This window comes from Opisthocomus hoazin, chromosome 1, assembly GCF_030867145.1.
Source record: "Opisthocomus hoazin isolate bOpiHoa1 chromosome 1, bOpiHoa1.hap1, whole genome shotgun sequence".
In the NCBI taxonomy this organism is placed as follows: domain Eukaryota; kingdom Metazoa; phylum Chordata; class Aves; order Opisthocomiformes; family Opisthocomidae; genus Opisthocomus; species Opisthocomus hoazin.
This window is the reverse complement of record NC_134414.1, coordinates 55,705,615-55,724,484: the sequence shown is the minus strand read 5'-3', so window position 1 is coordinate 55,724,484 and position 18,870 is coordinate 55,705,615. Positions and strand designations below refer to the sequence as shown.

The 18,870-nt window shown below is 38.6% G+C and overlaps 1 long non-coding RNA gene across 1 annotated transcript in view; it reads right to left on the bottom strand.

Annotated features, from left to right (window-relative positions):
• Nucleotides 1-10,469, bottom strand: part of LOC142363006 (uncharacterized) — a 76,944-nt gene extending 66,475 nt beyond the window's left edge. Inside the window, exons 1-2 of the long non-coding RNA XR_012765433.1 lie at nucleotides 10,386-10,469; nucleotides 4,258-4,299 (exon numbers count right to left, since the gene is read on the bottom strand). This is a non-coding gene — a long non-coding RNA (uncharacterized LOC142363006). The remainder of the gene's footprint in view (nucleotides 1-4,257; nucleotides 4,300-10,385) is intronic.
• Between the last annotated feature and the right edge of the window lie 8,401 nt (nucleotides 10,470-18,870).

Below are 18,870 nucleotides of genomic sequence, written 5' to 3'. Positions count from 1 at the left end.
CTCTTCCTTTGCTTTATTATTAAACTGGTTTTACCTCATCCCATGAGTTTTCACTTTTTCCTATTCTCTTCCTGATCCCATGGGGGAGGAGGGGAGGAGTGAGCAAGTGACTGTCTGGTCTTAATTGCCAGCTGGAGATAAACCACAACAGAATCGTAGAATCATTAAGGTTGGAAAAGAAACTTTAAGATTATTGAGTCCAACCGTTAACCTAACACTGTCAAGTCCACCACTAAACCATGTCCCTAAGCACCACATCTACAGGCCTTGTAAATACCTCCAAGGATGGCAACCTAACCACTTCTCTGGGTAGCCTGTTCCAATGCTTGATCACTCTTCCTGTAAAGAAATTTTTCCTAATATTCAATCTAGTCGCCTGGACAAGGTCCTGTGCAGCCTGCTGTAGGTGACCCTGCTTCGGCAGGGGGGTTGGACTAGATGACCCACAGAGGTCCCTTCCAACCTCTACCATTCTGTGATTCTGTGATTCTGTGATTCTAAACCTCCCCTGGTACAAATTCACACTGTTTGCTCTTGTCCTACCACTTGCTGCTTGAGAAGAGAGACTGACACTCACCTTGCTAAAAACTCCTTTCAGGTAGTTGAAGAGAGCAATAAGGTCTTCCCTCAGATGCCTTTTTTCCACACTAAGCAACTCCAGTTCCCTCAATCTCTCCTCATAAGACTTGTGCTCTAGACCCCTCACCAGCTTTGTTGCTCTTCTTTGGCAACTCAAAGTCTTTTTCGTATTGAGGGGCCAAAAACTGAAAACAGTACTCCAGGTGCGGCCTCACCAGTGCCAAGTACAGAGGGACAATCACTTCCCTACTCCTGCTGGCCACACTATTCCTGATACACAACATCATGTCGTTGGCCTTCTTGGCTACCTGGGCACACTGCTGACTCATATTCAGCTGTCTGTTGACTAATACCCTCAAGTCATTTTTCTCTGGGCAGCTTTCCAGCCACTCCTCCCCAAGCCTGTAGCATTGCATGGGGTTGTTGTGACCCAAGTGCAAGACCTGGCACTTAGCTTTGTTGAACCTCATATGGTTGGCTTTGACCCATCAATCAAGCCTGCACAGATCCATCTGTAGTGCCTTCCTACCCTTGAGCAGCTAAACACTTCCACCCAACTTGCTGTCATCTGCAGATTTACTGAGGGAGCACTCAGTCCCCTTATCCAGATCATTGATAGAGATATTAAACAGAACTGGCCCTGATACTGAGTCCTGTGGAACTCCACTTGTGAACAGCCACCAAGTGGATTTAACTCCATTCATCACAACCCTTCACCCATCGAGCCAGTTTTACCCAGCGAAGAGTACACCCATGTAAGGCACGAGCTGCCAGCTTCTTCAGGAGAATGCTGTGCAAAACCGTGTCAGTCTTTACTGAAGTTGAGGTAAACAACATCCACAGCCTTTTCCTTATCCACTAACATGTGCACTTTATCATAGAAGGAGATCAGGCAGGTCAAGCAGGATCCGTCTTTCATAAATCCATGCTGACTGGACCTGGTCATATGGTTGTCCTGCACATCCCATGTGATGGCACTCAAGATGAGCCGCTTCATAATCTTCCCTGGCAATGAGGTCAGACTGACAGGCCTCCTCAGATCCTCCTTCCATCCCTTCTTGTGGATGAGCATCACATTTGCTAACCTCCAGTCAACTGGGACCTCCAGTCAAGGTCTCTGAAGCTCTCAGTTAGCAACGTAGTCTTCTGAACCAGATTTGTCCTCCGAGTCTACTGAAGCATGCAAAGTATTTTCACTACTTGCTGATACAGGTTACAATATTGTGAAGAAGGATGTATAAGATTACTGATGTAATTTACAGGTAATTCATCAGATTATGTAATGCTAATATAAACCTGGGTTTTCATAAATTCATTACATCAAATTTATAGACCCATATTATTTTCACTGTGCATATTTCACTAATGCACCTATACCATGGAGACCATTATCACAGTATAACAGACATTAAAGTCTGTAAAAACTACAAAAAAATTAAGTTTACTTTAACAAAAGTAAATTAACAACTCTTTCCATAGTTTTCCACCTTTTTAACCACATAAATAACAATACTAACATATTTTATTTAGAACAATAAGTGTTCTAAAATGTACTATTATATTTATGAATGTTATTTTTCGGTTTTCTCAGTTTTGTCTCTATTTTCCTAAGGGAAAAAAAATTATAAGTCCCCTTGCATAAGTCATCTTGATTTCTTAACAAAAGGAGACCAAGTCTAGAGATACTACATGCATTAGTATTCTAATATATCAAATTAAATCACAGAATTAATTAAAAATGTAAAGCGTAACAACTAAGAGATGCATGTGAAACCAAAATAAAACAAAACAAAAAACTCAAAACATAATTTGAATTCACAAGTGTTTTTTTGCCTGTTCATCTTACAGTATGATGCTTTCTATTGATTAACTTAGAACATGGATGAGTGAAAGAAATCTGACTAAGTAAGTAACATTCAGCCTGTTCATCTATCTACTCTTGTTTTCATTGTATTGTGACCAACTGGTTATTCATCAAGACCACTCAATGAACAGGGCAGATAGTAAAAGCTATAGTATATACAGTAGAAAACAGAATATGACTTGTTTGGTCTCAATGTCAAATCATTTTGTGTCACTACCTTACAATATTTTTAACAATATTTAGTGACTGATAAAAAACAGTTAATAAAACAAAAAAGGCTAAAACACTTGGATGAGGCAAAGTATCCGATTAATGTTTTATATCTTACATGTACCTACTCCACAGAAATACTGTCAAATTATTTTGTCCTGAGTCACTGTAATTTATGTTCATTTACTATGTGTCATGTCCTGCCTATGGAGGCCGGAGCAGGGGGAGGGGGAAACCACTCAGGTTCTGTGAATTCCCTTGGGCTAAATTAAGGTGAAACTACATCAAACAGTACATTTAAGCTTTTTATTTACAACAGAGGTAACTTGGAAAACATGGATTCTTATAAAAAATGTTTATGAGGGAGAGTAAAGAAAAGAGAAGAAAAGAAAGAGGGACAACAAATAAGGTATCACCACCCTAGGATCCAGCGATGAAGACGACAGGCATGGCATCCTTTGGTGGCAGACACACACCAGGCTCTTTGCACATGTGTCTTTTATCACAAAGTCTCCGCCCTTAGTTGCATCTCTTGGGGACTTACATGGCAATTCTTCTAGAAAGTTCATACCTTCTGCGCAGGCACCAGTGGGGAGGTGGGGGATGTCGCAATGAGTCTCTTAGGTGATCTCAAGCCCCTTCCTCAAATGAACTTTCTGTGACCTCTGGCCATATTTGGGTAAGGCACATTAGAAACAAGGAACTGCTCATCCTCCAATCCATCCTCCCCATCTTGTGTTACCTTGCTCCTTCTGTGCAGTCTGCTGTTCCTGGGCAGACTCCCCACTGCAGGTGGGCGATGTCCTGCCTGCTCAGGACAGCCCCGAGGCTGAGGCAGCTAGTTTACCACAGTGTTTGAGACATTAGCACACTTTAATGCTTTCAGTGTCTCACACTGTATACCCTATAAGTGTACTTCAGAGCAATATTCGTAGCATAAAAACTGTTTGTAGGTTCAGATATAAAAATCACAACTCATGCAGAACTGGCGACAGTTACACAGAAGTATGAACCATGAGTCTGAAGTTAATGTTTTCTTACAAAAATCATCACACTAATACATGGTACAGGCATCTCACTAACAATGAAAGAAACATTTTACAAACAATCATGAATAGAATTTGTCCCTAATGAATTCATGTAAGAAATGCATAAATTATTCTGTGGATATTTCAGCAAACAGCACTGTTTTATGCAGATTTCAGCAATGAAGAAATAATTCTTCTAAGTTATTTTTTATTTTATTTATTTATATTCACTGTCAGCATTATACATAGCATTTCATTTGCATTCATCCTTTACCTAGTGAACTATATTATTATTGCAACATGTAGTCCAGTTTTATTTCATGCAGTTATTGTTTTCAATTTAGATAAGTAAAAATGTACTGTTCACTTCAACACCAGCCAGACAGGGTCTATAGAGAAAATTGTTGGGAAGCCAACTGGAAAATATGCTGTTCACTGAAGCCATAGATGTATGAATTTTTTTTTCTAAATGAGAGCCATTAAAATAAAAGAGTTTATCTAGGACATTACTTATTCCCATTATTGTCCATGCTTTTTGGCAGGCATTAGAAAGATAACAGCTGAATGAATACTTACAAGTTTAATGGGTACAACTTCTCAGTGAAAAGGTCTCATTATCTAGAAAGAAATCAAATTAAAATGAAATCAAATGTGAGGAGCGGCAGCATATCGGTTATAACAGCTTCAAATACGAGCTCAGAAAATGTGAAGACATTTATCGCTGCTAGTATTTGATTGTATAGAGTTATCAAATAAACCAGTATAGAATTAAAAATGTGACCCATCCTCTGTTTTTTTGTAATGTATTTCAAACTAATCCTAAACAATTATGCAACTTCTATAGTAATGTATATTAAGAACACTTGCAAAGGATGGTGGATTTTGTTTCCTGCCATCTCCATGCCACGATGAACAAAATTTTAGAACAGAAAAGTTCACTTCAGCAATCGTCCTGACCACCTATGATTCCCTCCTGGACAAGGTCCTGTGCGACCTGCTGTAGGTGACCCTGCTTCAGCAGGGCGGTTGGACTAGATGACCCACAGAGTTCCCTTCCAACCCCAGGCATTCTTTGATTCTGATTCTGTGATTCTGTGATCTACATAGCATGGACTGGAAGTAACAGAGAAACTTGTCAAATGTAGTTATGGAGGAATATGAATGAAGTGCTTCCAGGTGAATGACTTTACATATGTTATCAGTCAAAAGTGACTTTTATGATATCTAAAATTCCTGTCTTATTCTCATGAACATGAGGAGGCTAGTTAGGTGTGGGTTTAACAGAGTGCTGCAGTGCATGACCACCATGATCCATGAAGTATTTTATGTTTCCTGATGTCATTGAGACAGGCACTTGTCATGCAGGTCTACAAGAATGAGACATCCTCTTAGCACATCTTTAAAAGCATTCACTCAAATATATTGAGATTATCCTTTGATTTGTATCTTAAGTGAAAATAAATAAATTAATATATTCTTCCTAGTCCTTTAGGAGCCAACCAAGATAGCTGAAAATCTTGGAAGCCTTTGAAATTGACTTTCAGAGAGTGACTGATGTTCATATACTCCAGATTAAAGGAACAGAAATAAGCAGAATAGTCCACTTTCTCTTCTCCCTTGATAACAACTTTCACAAAATTATTTCTATTTACATTACTTTGAATTAAGTTTTTAATAGTTATATTGATAAGACTTTTTCTATTTTAAATTTTATTCACAAAAAACAAATTTCAAACTAAACATATCTATGCTATGCTATTGTAGTAGTTTAAATGACAACCTATTATCTAAGCATTTTAAGATTGTTTTGACTTTTAAAAAGCAGTATGGAAAATATTGCACAGAAATATTTACTATTCTTTAACTGCTCAGGTTTGAACTTTGTGGAATTTTTCTTAAATTCTGAAATATCTGATGAAGATCACTACAATTCTGGAAGTTAATATCACAAGAGCAATTTAGAGCATGGGTTTATTTCAGATTTCTGTAAGTTCATATACGATACTATGAGTCTGATCGTTATAACTACAAAGATTATTAATGTAAATAGAGTATTAATATACTTCTTTAAAAACCCAAAACATTAAATTATAAATTTTAAATAAATAAAAAATAATATGCTGATATGATACAATGTGATATCAGTCACTATATTTATGTACTTTAATAATAAATATTTATATCACATAATTTTATATTATAATTTATTTACTATATTTTATTAATAAAATAGTATAAATTATATTGTCTAGATTAATATTTTTAAATACTATATTGACATACTGATTATATTATATTGTATTTTATCATATATCATTTATACATTATGTTTTTTATATGTTATACAATTATAGCATTCTTACATTATCATACTTACATAATTCTATAATATAGTGCAATATTATAATATTAATCTGACCTATACAATAATGTAATATTAAAATCTGATGTATTAAGTGTTGACAGACAATCAAGGATGCTTCCTATTCCTCCTACATATGGCTGTAAGCAATTGAGGCTGATGCATACACTGCTGTAAAACATTTTAATTATACTGTCTGTACAAAGACTGGATTTTTTTAATTGTCATTTAATCTCTGGTTCAAACCGTTGTCTATTGTGATAAGCCTGGAGCTCTTGTTGTTAAACTTCCATTGCCTTTAACCTATGCTTGTTTCATATTTTCTCATTCATGTTAACATTTCAGTGATTGCCATAAGATAACAGTGAATTGCCCCCCAGTCCCCAGAGACCAAAGCAGCATTAAGGCATTAGCAAAGCATATTATGAATTCATAAGAGATAGCTGCTACAATCAGTATGTGCCTCCAGATGTGCAAACTTCTATTAACTGGAATCACAGAGGGATACATGCAGCTGCCTGTGCCATCCCTGAGATAAAGGGACAAGACAACTCCTAGAACCATAGGAATCTCAGACAGGCAAGAAAATGGAAATATTTTCTGAGCTTTGCAGCATTAGATCAGCAGTGTTATTAGGAAATGAAAAAAGAAATTGTTCAAAGACAGTCTGTGGAGCCATTCTGTAAAAATCTGGGTTATTACATGTACGCAATAGGTTAAATCATGCTACATAAATATGTTAGTACATAAATAAACAAGCAAAACCTATATGTATGTGAGGAGAGAGGCAAACTCATCCAAAACTATTACAATTATAAACAGTCCATGTTGTCATCCCATGACGTTGCAACTTCAAAGCACCTAGGCTAAGCAGACATCTTTTCCTCAGGGTGGTTTACTTTGTAGATTCCAGAGGGACAAGAAAAAGTGGTTTCTTAAAGGAGGAAAAATGATGAAAAGAAAAAAAAAACCCGGCAGATGGACAAATGTGGGCAAAAGCCACTATCTTTACCACCCTCCTACCAACATACCAGCTTTAGGGTAGCAAAAGTTCTATGTGATGGCACGGCTTGCTACTAGGTGTAGGAGAGTTGGAAACTGCATCTTTGCTTTCTTGGGGGTAATATGCATGGACCACTTCAAAGCACTCTAGAACTATTAATTACAACAGATTTTTAAGTTTTAATAAAAAAGCAGCTCCAGATTTAGGAATCCTGCTTCCACATGAAAAAAAAAGAAACCATAGCCAGATGAGAAAACATTGATCTCATACAAAAAATGACCTTGACTACTCAAACTGGGTTTAGTACATCAACTGTCCTCTAGAGACATGCTAAATCTGGTATAACCATAAAATCAGCCGGAGTAGGCTTATATTGTTTGCCCTGGCTATCTTAACAGTAACACCTTTCTGTACATGCAGAATCAGGGTTGAATTTGTCCAGTCGAATAATCCTGTCATGTACACTTCTGGTGTGAATATTGTGGGATCATGGTCTGAGCTGCATTCTGGAGTTCATTCATGGAGTAGGCAGTGTGTAATCCTCTTTGTTATTGCTTCTGTTCCCTTTTGGATGTAGAGTTGCAAGAGAGACAACTAGGAATTATTGTTCTCTGTCCATATTCCTTTTCAAAAGTGACAGAAGAATTTCTCTTAGAGGTTATCTCACATACATTTTGTGATAGATTATAGGAGTTGCAAGGGAGCCTATGACATCGGAAGAATGTGTCTTCATTTATCTGTTTGATGTCTTCATCACTTGAAGTACAGGCCAGCAATTTTGGCAATTCTTCACCAGTACTTCATTCTTCTGTAAGTCATTTATTCATGTGGGGTGCTAGCCTCTCTTGGTCTTTCTAGTCCTTCTCTACCTGCAAGTTGAATATTACACTAACACATGAAACTTTAATTTGTGCTAGTAGAATATCAAGTCACAGTAGATGCTTCTCAGTAATCGCCCTGTCCCATCCCACTCAGCAGGTAAATAGGAAGGTGAGCTTTTTAATTCTCTGTGGGGTACTGAAAAGTCAGAACAATGACCAAGAGGCTTGACTAAAAACAAAGCTTTACTTGGAAGGCAGTGGAATTACAACAGATGATATCTTTGTAACTTCATAACATAATTTTTTGTGCTGTGGGGTTGGAAATGGATATTGACTTGACAAAGCTTTCAATAACACAACATCTGATTTCACAAAACCACAGAATATAGCAGGTTAACAAACTTACAACAACATTAGCCTTATGTGCCCAGAAAGTCAGAGATAGGGAGGAAAATGAAAGGAGAGATAAGAGAAGAAATAAGACAAAAGATATCACCACCCTTGGATCCAGCAGTGGTCTCTGCTGGTGGTCGGGGTCCTCCACTCGTGGGCGTGTACAGCAAAGGGCTGGCTCCCTCTCATTTTATACCCTTTGGGTACCTGCCTCATAGCTTCCTGAAAGTTCTCAAAAATGAGTCGCGTGTGGCGGTGCGGTGGTCTTGGTGGTCTCACAGTCTGCCATTGTAAGACTGGTCGCTGCCTTGTGCAAGTGCTTAACTTCCTTGACTACGTGACAGGTGGGTTTCACAAGTCAACACCCTGACTCCGCAGGGTTTCGCTCTTCTTCCACACTCCCTTATCAAGACAAGGAAGTTCCCAAAGCACAATGTTTGACAAGCGCTTCTTTGTCTTGGTTTCTCATGACAGATGTTTGCAACAATTGCTCACTCCAGGCCTGAGGCTGTACACACCTCAGTCTAGACCAGACAGGAATTTGCCAAAGTCATCAGTGCCAATGCTACTCACATACCAACACAGTTACATTGACTTGAACAGAGATATTTAAAATTAACACCTGTGTTACAGTAAAATGAGAATTAGAATTGCTATCCCCAGAGCAGAACTAAAGTTATGTATTAAGAAAATGAATAATCACAAGTAATGCAGAAAAAAACATAATTATGATAATATTGTACAAGTCACTCATGATATTGTCTACAATACAGCAGATGTTTCTGGTAGTTCACTTCAAGAAAAAAAATTTTGTACTAGAATAAATGCTTGCAAGGATTACTAGAATAATGAGATGAGAGGCTAATAGATATTTGACTGTTCATGAGATATAACTGTAATCTATACATCTACAAATAATGGAAGATAGCTCTCCAAACTAAGAATAACCTTGACACAAGACCAAATTGATATAAACTGCCCATGAATACATTCAGACTGGAAAGGACTTTTTCCATCGATCATATAGTGATGTTCTGTAGCAGCTTCCTCCCAGTGAAGTACGAGCAGAAGTAATGTAGCTACATTCAAGCAAGTGTTTGATGTGTCATGAAAAGATTTACATACTATGTTTGTCTTCAAGAGCATGGAAGTGCCTTAGTGATCCAAAAGTACTGTACTTCTATATACCAATTTTAAAATTTAACTGAGATTCCTGAAGCACAGAACAAACATTTTCAAGAAGATTACAAAAAGAGAAGAAAAAAGAGACAGATCAGTTCCAACGAGAACAAAAGTGAGTATCTGTATAAAAACACATGGACAAAGTAATTATAAAAATAACCTCTGTCCAGCACCTGGCTGAAAACTGAAATCTGACAATCTTCAGTGTACCAGATAAACATCTGTAAACTAAAAAAACTTGGTCAGCTAGACAGACTGGAGGCTGTATTTGTATTTCCATATGTATTTGTATTTGTATTAGTATTTGTACATGTACTTGTATATGTATATGCATATAATTGCAAGCAATAAAATATGCCTGACATATCTTCATCAGAGAAGTTTATCCACAATATCAGTTTATCCACAATAAACTGTTGAAATTTTGGATAGCTATGTTATGCTGACTTTTTTTTCATATTCATACTCAAGTAGGTTAGCACAATCAGAAATTAATTTTCCCAAACAGCACTATTGTGCAAATAAATGAGACAATAATGATGCCCTTCAGGCATTCCAAACTTAAGAAAGGACTTTGGAAGGAAGCTGTTAAATATGGGTAGAAATTTTTATATGTACGTGTGTACTTATATATTCTGTCAGTTTACATCTTTGTAGGGTAAAATTTCATACTTCAGAAAAAAATAGAGGTTAGCTATTCAAACCTTTTTTTTTTTTCCATAGGTATTACAGATTGCTAGTGCTGCTAAACATTTGTAGAATATATATATTTAAGGGTGTCAAATATTTCTGCAGTATATTGTTTGATTCCACATATGGTATTGTATTGGAAATATTGTGGAAGATACTGCATTTGAGGAATTAGTGATCTTAGGCCAGCGGTATCACCATGTTAGGCCTAATAACCCCTATGTTAGCATGAGTGACCACTGTATAGCCTTACCTATGCAAAAATGCCAGAGAACATGCTGGGATGACAAGAACATGTGCCACTCCTGGAGAGATCTCATGGATACATGCAGCTGGGTATTCTGTGGTGGACAGAAAGAGACAATGCTCTTATGTGTGAAGACAAGAAATATAGTTTTGTTCGTTATGCTAGGTCAAGGACACCATGGTATAGGAGGCAGACTGAACCCTTCCTTGGATGGGATTTCTGCATGGCATGCTTTGTCTGTCCACCTGGTATGTGTCCAAAGCTGCATGAAGTGAGGTTCCCAGCATCTGAAGGGATGTAAGATTTATTCACCATCTATATTTCTCTTCCTATTTCTGTCTTATTATTAACGGAATTTTACTATGCTGTTGTGACTTTTTTATTGAGATCTGGAAAGAAACCTGTATCCTCTGCAGCGCAGAACAAATATCTGTTATTTTTACAGAAATGTCTCTTACATTCATATAAACTATTTTTTCTTAATATATTTATATTTTTATTGCTTGCATATGATATTTAATCAGACACTTAGAGTTCTTCTTCTGTAGTAAGTAAGTTGCTAACACTCTACTTCATACATGTTGTTCACTGTTGTAGTCGGAAACTTCACAGGAAATGAAGCATGAACTGCAGAATAAAAATGTGTTGTGAAGGATATCGTGTGAAGTTCCATGCCAGGTAGGTAGACCAAATTTGTACTTCATTGGCTGGTTTGCTTCTTTTTTCTTTTGGATGGTTTTCCTTCTTATTTAAAATCGTTGCTTATTCTATACCTGTGTTCTCTTATATCTTTACATTTGTCCTTTCTTCCAATTAATCTTCCTCAGTTCTCTTTTGTCATCTGAGAAGGTTTTCTGTCTTACTCTGTTCAGCCAGATAAAATCAGCATCTACTGTACGTGCATCAAGTGATGAGCTTCAATGCGTGTGTTTGATAGCTCTATTTTACCATACTGAGTGAGATTCCCCACTTTGCCATTTAAAACAGAAATGTTTCTTTTGCAAAATCAATGGAAAATGCTATTCTGATGGCCGTTTTGCATGCATGCACCACCTTTTTTCCCTCTTTATTACAAGTATACAGATAGTTATTCAAAATCCATGAAGATGAAAATCCAGGTCATTTTTTTTCTTGTTACGGAAGTTTCACAAACAGATTTAATAACTCTGTTTCTTGTATATCTTACCTTATTGTGAAAACTGGTGTAGAAATTTCACTGGGAAAAAGAAAGAAGAAAACAAAAATAAATAGGATTTCAGATTATAATTACTTAAAAATGTAAAATGTAATCTATTTTGTCCATAGAAAATATATTTTTTTGTGCTTATGGTAGTTAGGAAGCTCATATATTGCTTTCAGGGATTGAAGGAGTTAATGGAGTGAGTAGGATTTAAAATATTAAAAAAGTACTTTTTCCCCACAGGAACTGAGATATTTGTGGAAGGATAATTGTGCTCTGAACAATATACAGTATGTCAACAACAAAAAAAAGTTAGAATAATAGGAAGAGTTAAACTACTCTAAATTCTGTGCTTTAATGTACAGATTCTCCATTGCTTGCATACTCTTCAGGGGTGATTTACCCTTTACTGTTGACATTTTCTTGTCCCTCACCTTTTTTAGACATTGTCACTCTTTAGAGCAGGGTGCCAATAAACAGATGTTCTCTCTTAACCCCCACCCCACCATGGGAAGGGTAAAAGAAGGAAAAAGGAAAGAGATTTACAAAGTGAATGTTAAAACATTTTTGTTAGTAATGCTAATAATGAGTAAAATAATGCAAAATACACAAAATCAATATGGAGTTTCCCAGACTAGCGTGCCATGGCGGGGGGAGGGGGTGGGGTGGAAGGGGGGGTGCTGGCATCCCGCCAGTAGCTGCCAGGCAGCACCAGAAATTCCCAGACTGGCCTCAGGAGTAGGCTGGAACAGAATTCAGAAATGGACGGATGGGAATCTGGATCAGGATTGCAGGCAGAAGAACGAGCAGGGTCCTCTTCAGAAACCGGCCGTGGACGAAGAGACTGAGACCCTCATGATCCCCAGCTTGAAACTGAGTAAGACATGCATGGCATGGAATACCTTCTTGGTCAATATTGCGTCACCTGTACTGTCCACCACTCCCTACAAGCACGACCCTTTTACCATTCCTCACTTGTGGGACCTAAGAGGTCTATCAGTGGCCTTGGCTGCTATTGTAAAAATTACAAACGTGGGCCTTTTTCTGCATTCCATTCCTACCTGTTAGCTCAGTAAAACTATAAACATCAAGTTTTATCAGCTCTGAAGTGGATACTGTCTTAAAAATATGCAGCCAACTTCAGAAAAACAGAACTTAGAAGAGTATAGCTGTAAGGAAGAATCAGTAAAAAAGAATTAGTTCTGTTTTAAAAAAAACAAGGTAAACATTTATGACAGCAAAGTAAAATCAGTCCCTTTTGTAATATATTTTATATATGAAAGTGAAAAAATTTCAAAGAGCATCTTTACCAAGTTCATCTGCATTTGAACAGTAGTTTAGATGCTGAAATTGCGTATGAAGAGAGTATGATTATCCCCACTCACCATACTCTTGTTCACACCATCGAACAGTCTTAGAGAACTGCCAGAATACTTTTAGGAAGTCATTAAAATGGAAAATGAGCTCCAGATGTCTGCCTAATGCACTCCTACTCTATGATCCAGAGCAGAGGTAGACCAAACTAAAACCTTCAAGTACAAATAGCGTGATTGTTCAATCTTTAGCTCTAGCTATTTCACCGAAGAGAGCTTCTACTGCTGTAGTACTCCTAATCAAAATTTTACATGGTCTTAGCCTTAGCCAAGTATAGATTATTACTGACAATAAATCATTTTACTTTGTTCATCTGGATTTTATGAATTTTCTATTCTCTAAATTGAATACATGAAGAAAGAAGTACAGGAAGAATAACAACTTCTTACACTTCTGCTGTAGAGGAGTGAATAAAAAATGGAAATGTAGATTAAAAAATATCTTCTTTAATCAGAGCAGTCAAACAATCAACTCTCGTATAATGTGCAAAATGAATCTTGGATTCCATAACATGTCTTGACCCCGAGCATGGCTTCACCAAAAGCAAATTCTGCCTGACTAATCAGGTAGCCTCCTACAAAGGAGTGACTACATGAGTGGACAAAGGAATAGCTACAGATGTTCTCAACCTGGAAATATGTAAGGCCTTTGATTTGGTCCCCCACAACATACCGCCTGCTAAATTGGAGAGGTACGGATTTGATGGATGGAATATTAGGTCAATGCTGAAATGGTTAGATGGTTGCATTCAAGGTGTTAGCCAATGGCTCAGCATCAAAGAGCAAGCAAGTAATGAGTGGTGTCCCTCAAGGGTCCTTACTGAGACCAATAAAATGTAATCCCTTAATCAGTGACATAGTGGGATTGAGTGCACCCTCAGCAAGTTTGCTGATGACATCAAGTTTACTGATGTAGTTGATTGAATAACAGAGGGATTTTGACAGGCTGTTGAAGTGTGTGCCCAGGTGAATCCCACAAAGCTCAATAAAGCCAAGTTAAAGGTCCTGCACCTAGGTTGGGGCAATCCTCACTATCAATACAGACTGGGAGATGAACGGGTTGAGAGCAACCCTGCAGAGAAGGACTTGGGGATACTGGTGAAAGAAAAAATAATGAGCCATTATTGTGCATTTGCATCCCACAAAGACAGTCATATCCTGGACTGCATAAAAAGAAGGGTGTTCTGCAGATCAAGGAAGGTGATTCCCCCCCTCTGCTTCACTCATGCTGTTGGTCTGTTTTTGATGTGTGCGATGGAAGTAATCTATATCCATATTCCAAGAAATGGACTACATGTATGGCATGGTCTAACTAAAGCAGGAGTTGGAAACTAAGACCAGACATCCCCTTACTCACCCCTCACCTTCCCTATCAGTGGGATGGGAAGGAGAATGGACAAATAGTAAAACTTGTGGATTGAGATAGATAGAGAAAGTTGAGTAAAACAAGAAAGGCAAATACTACTATTAATATTAATAATAATGAAAATGCAGAACAAAAAATACACAATAGAGTTTTTTTCTCACCACCTGATGACCACTTGCATAGCCAGTCCCCAAGCAACATTCGCAGAACACTCAACTCGCAAATAAAGTCCAGGCTCACGGAAAAGTTCGACCTCCTGGAAGAAAAAAGGATTGAATTCCCAGAAAAGAGGATTCCGGCCCCTCAGACAACCCCCGTTTATAAAAAGAGCATGATAGCTATGGTACGGCATATTTCTATTGGCCAGCTCAGGCTAGCTGTCTGGCTATGCTTCCTCCCAGCTCCGGCTAACCTGCTCATTAGCTGAATATGGGAAACAGAAAACAGTCCTTGATTTCATAGCAACAACTGAAAACAGCAGTGTTATCAACATTCTTCTCATACTAAATCCAAAACACAGCAGCTTCTGGGAGGAAGATTAACTTTATCCCAGCTGAAACCAGGACAACGTACTTTAAAGAATTCTGTAACTTCCATAAATATGTTGTGCTTCGTATGGATTTGTCACTCACCAATTTTCTGTCCTTGATCACAACATTCTTGGGTCATAAAGGCTGAAATATATTAATCACAATAAATTCCATTTTGCTTAATTCTGTTAATGTATTTTCTCACTTTACGGTTTACTCAGAGGAAACACCTGAGATAAAGAACTAATATGTTGGTTGCCAAATTTAACTTTCTCTACAGCCTACAGCAATGTTATTATTTTTAAAAATATTAGCACTACCTACATTTGCAAGCATATTTGCCTGTTAAGCCAAATAATTAAAGAGTAGGTAATATTTAAGAAGGGGATCTAGAAGTACTGTGCCTCTACTGTTATTGGTGTACACCGTAGGACTGATCGTTGTTTCATGAGCCAGCAGCTTCAAAGAGGCTTGTGCCCACCCTGCTCATAGCACACTTGGTTCCCAGTGGAGCAGCTGCACTCACGCTGCAGAGAACTGGGAGGACTCCCTGCACCTGCCACAAGCCTCTGCTCACCTACCACCATCTGTTCAATGGAATATGAAAACAGTGAGAGATGGCATGGATTTCAGCATAGATCTTTTTAGATTTTGAATAAGACTGCTTCATCTGTACTCAGATCTCTTAGCGTGAGGCCTCTCTACCTCATAGCTAAGGAACCAAGGAGACTTTTGCAGCTCTGAATTCCTGCTCTGTGTTCCCACACCCTTCCGCCTTCCCGAATCTGATCCTGGTCGAGATGCACTTTTTCATAAAACTCCATTTCCTCTTGGCCCATAAAGCCCCCATTTGAGTCCGAGGTTTTTTAACAAGATTTTGGTAAGGTTTTTAGAAATTGTTTACCACATTTGTCTTTACAACGTGATATGAAGTATGTGTTCCTTGTAGCACATTGTGGCTCTTCTGGTTTGGCTGCAGCCGGCAACAAAAGCGCCACGTGGCCGCCCCTCCCCCTGCCGGGGTGCGGAGGAGAATGGAAAGAAACAGGCAGAAACTGGTGGGTCGGGATAAGGGCAGTTTAACAGAACAGCAAACAAAGGGAACAGTAACAACAACAATACAGAAAAGGGAATATATAAAACAAACCCGCAGAACAGAACCGATCTCCCGGACCGAACTGCCACTGAGCCTAACCGAGCCGCGAGTGAGTTCCTGTCCCCCAGCTCCCCCCCACCGGAACCCAGCATGACGGCACATGGTATGGAATACCCTGCTCTGTTTGGCCAGGTGTGGTCAGCCCACCCCGGCTGTGCTCCTTCCTGGAGTCCAGTGAAAATTAACCCTGTCCTGGCCAAACTCAGGACAGTGGCATAAGAGCTTAACACTGCCTCAGGCTGGATGTTATAGCATGATTGATGCAGGGAGTTGGTTGTGACAGTGACTGAATTTAGCAGGGTCCTGTACAGAGAGTGATTCCTGGATGGAAATATTAATTATTTTAGTCTAGAGGGGACTAAAGTGATCCATTCTAGGGGAGAAAAAAAAAAAAAAGCAGAAACTGTATGAATGTGATTTGAAGGAGAGGGACAAAGGGACCCTGGAAAGAAAGAGACACAACCATTAAAATTTATGTCGAAGTATAAAACTTTCTTAATTGAGTTGCTATATTTCTAAGAAAAAATTCTCAGCACATTATTTTGTCATTACTCATGATATTCTTGTGCTCCTTTAGACAGTCAGAGTTTTGCCTCTAAATTGGCGAACTATGGATTTGATGGATAGACTGTTTGGTGGATAAGCAATTGACTGGATGGCCGCATTCAAAGAGTTACAGTCAGCCATTCAATGTCCAAACAGAAACCAGTAATGAGTGGTGTCCCTCAAGAGTCCGTATTAGGACCAGTACTGTTCAAAGTTTTATTAATGACATAGACAGTGGGATTGAGTGCACCCTCAGCAGGTTTGCAGATGACACCAAGCTGAGCAGTGCCATTGATTCGCCTGAGGGAGGGGATGCCATCCAGAGGGACCTTGACAGGCTTGAGGAGCGGGCCCATGCAAACCTCGTGAAGCTCAATAAGATCAAGCGAAGATCCTGAACATGAGTCAGGGCAACCCCTGGTACCAATGCATGCTCGGGGATGAAGGGATTGAGAGCAGCCCTGCTGAGAAAGACTTGGGGGTACTGACAAAAGAAAATTTAGATATAAGCTGTCAATGCATGCTTGGAGCCCAGAAAGATCGTTTTTTTTTCCTGAACAGTATAGCAAGAAACATGGCCAGCAAGTCAAGAAAGGTAATTCTGCCTTTTTATCTCTGCTCTTGTGATACCCTCACCTGGAATACTGCATCCACCTCTGGGGTGCTCAGCACAAAAACATGGACCTGTTAAAGCAGATCCAGAGGAGGGCCACAGAAATGAACAGAGGTCTGGAACACTTCTCCTAGGAAGAAAGGCTGAAAGAGCTGGGGTTATTCAGCCTGAAAAAGGGAAGGCTCTGCGGAGGCCTGGTTGTTGCCTTTCGATATACAAAAAGAGCTTACAAGAAAGATGGAGAAAGACAGTTTAGCAGGTCCTGTGGTGAGAGAACAAGGGGCAAGCTGAAAGAGGTGGGTTTAGATTAAAGGAAGAAATTTTTGATGATGAGGGTGATTAGACACTGGAACATTTTGCCCAGAGGAGTTGTGGGTGCCTTATTATTGAAAGTTTTCAAACTCATTTTGGATGAGTCTCTGAGCAACTTTATCTAGTGGATGATGCCCCTGCCCATGATGGGGGTGTTGAAACTAGGTGATCTTTAAAGGTCTCTTCCAGCTCAAACTGTTCTATGATCCTGTGACTGATCTATTTATATATATGTGCACACCTATGTACGTTCACTGTATTCCATAAAATACATTTTATAAAGACAAGTTTTTTTTCCTAATTCAGTATTGTTTGTTTATTTCTTTTTGCCAACTAGTCTTATTCTTGGAGTATAACATAAAAAAGGATAATTATCTTTCAGTGTTATAACACTGTAAAGGCTCAACAACACAGTGACACTGATGTATAAATGCAAGAGCAGTGTGATTTGAGTAATACTTAAGTTTTAAATACGAAAAATTTCTCCTATAGTTATCACCCAGGCATCAGGGTGGTGCTTATGTGCACATCCCAAGTATGTCAGTCATTAATTCTCTGGGTTTCCAACCAGTCATCTGCAGATATGTTCTAAGGGACTGGCTTGAGAGAGGGTCTACCTTGAAACTTGGTGACTGACTGGACCTACACCATCAAGTACTCCACTGACTGTTAAAGAAGCCACCCAAGGGGGAATGGGGAACTGGATCTAGTTGGTCTGCTGCCGATGTTGGGCATAATACTAGTTAAAATCCTTCCACAGGAAAGTCAAAGGAAACTGTAAGTTTGAGATTTATGCCAGACTAAGGTCAAGCATGAGTCATGCATCTGTTTCCAGGAATTATGATTTTTATATATATAACATGTAATAAGAAATTACCATATTATATCCTTCCTTTGAGCAATCATCACAAAATTATCGGATTTCAATAGCAAGATCTCCTTATAACCTCAATGACACACTAACTTTATTTTGAACAGTCAATATCATTTCTGTTTTCTGAAAACCCCATGAACTCTCCAGCAATTCTGTTTTCTGTATAGCATTTAACCATTTCTCACTTAAGTCTAGGAAATCCCTCTCTACGTCAAGGGAAAAAAAATGCTGTCAAACTGATGATTCATAGGAATCATCTGTCTTCCGCACTGTTAGAGCAATGCAAAAGGGTGAATTAATTAGTCCTGAAGCTTACTGCCTATTAGGAGCAGGACAAGTTAGGATCTGTGATCTGAGGTGTTGTTTTAGTGTCAGACTCAAGTGTAATGCTCTGTTTTTCCTTGTTGCCTGACTGAATAGGACACAAATGAGCTTCCAAACCCATGAGACATCTCGTACCACAGTTATTGCTTAATCTGCACAAGCATCTTATTCAGCAGCATCTTTTTGTCTGAAATCACAGTTCAAAACTATGCAACAT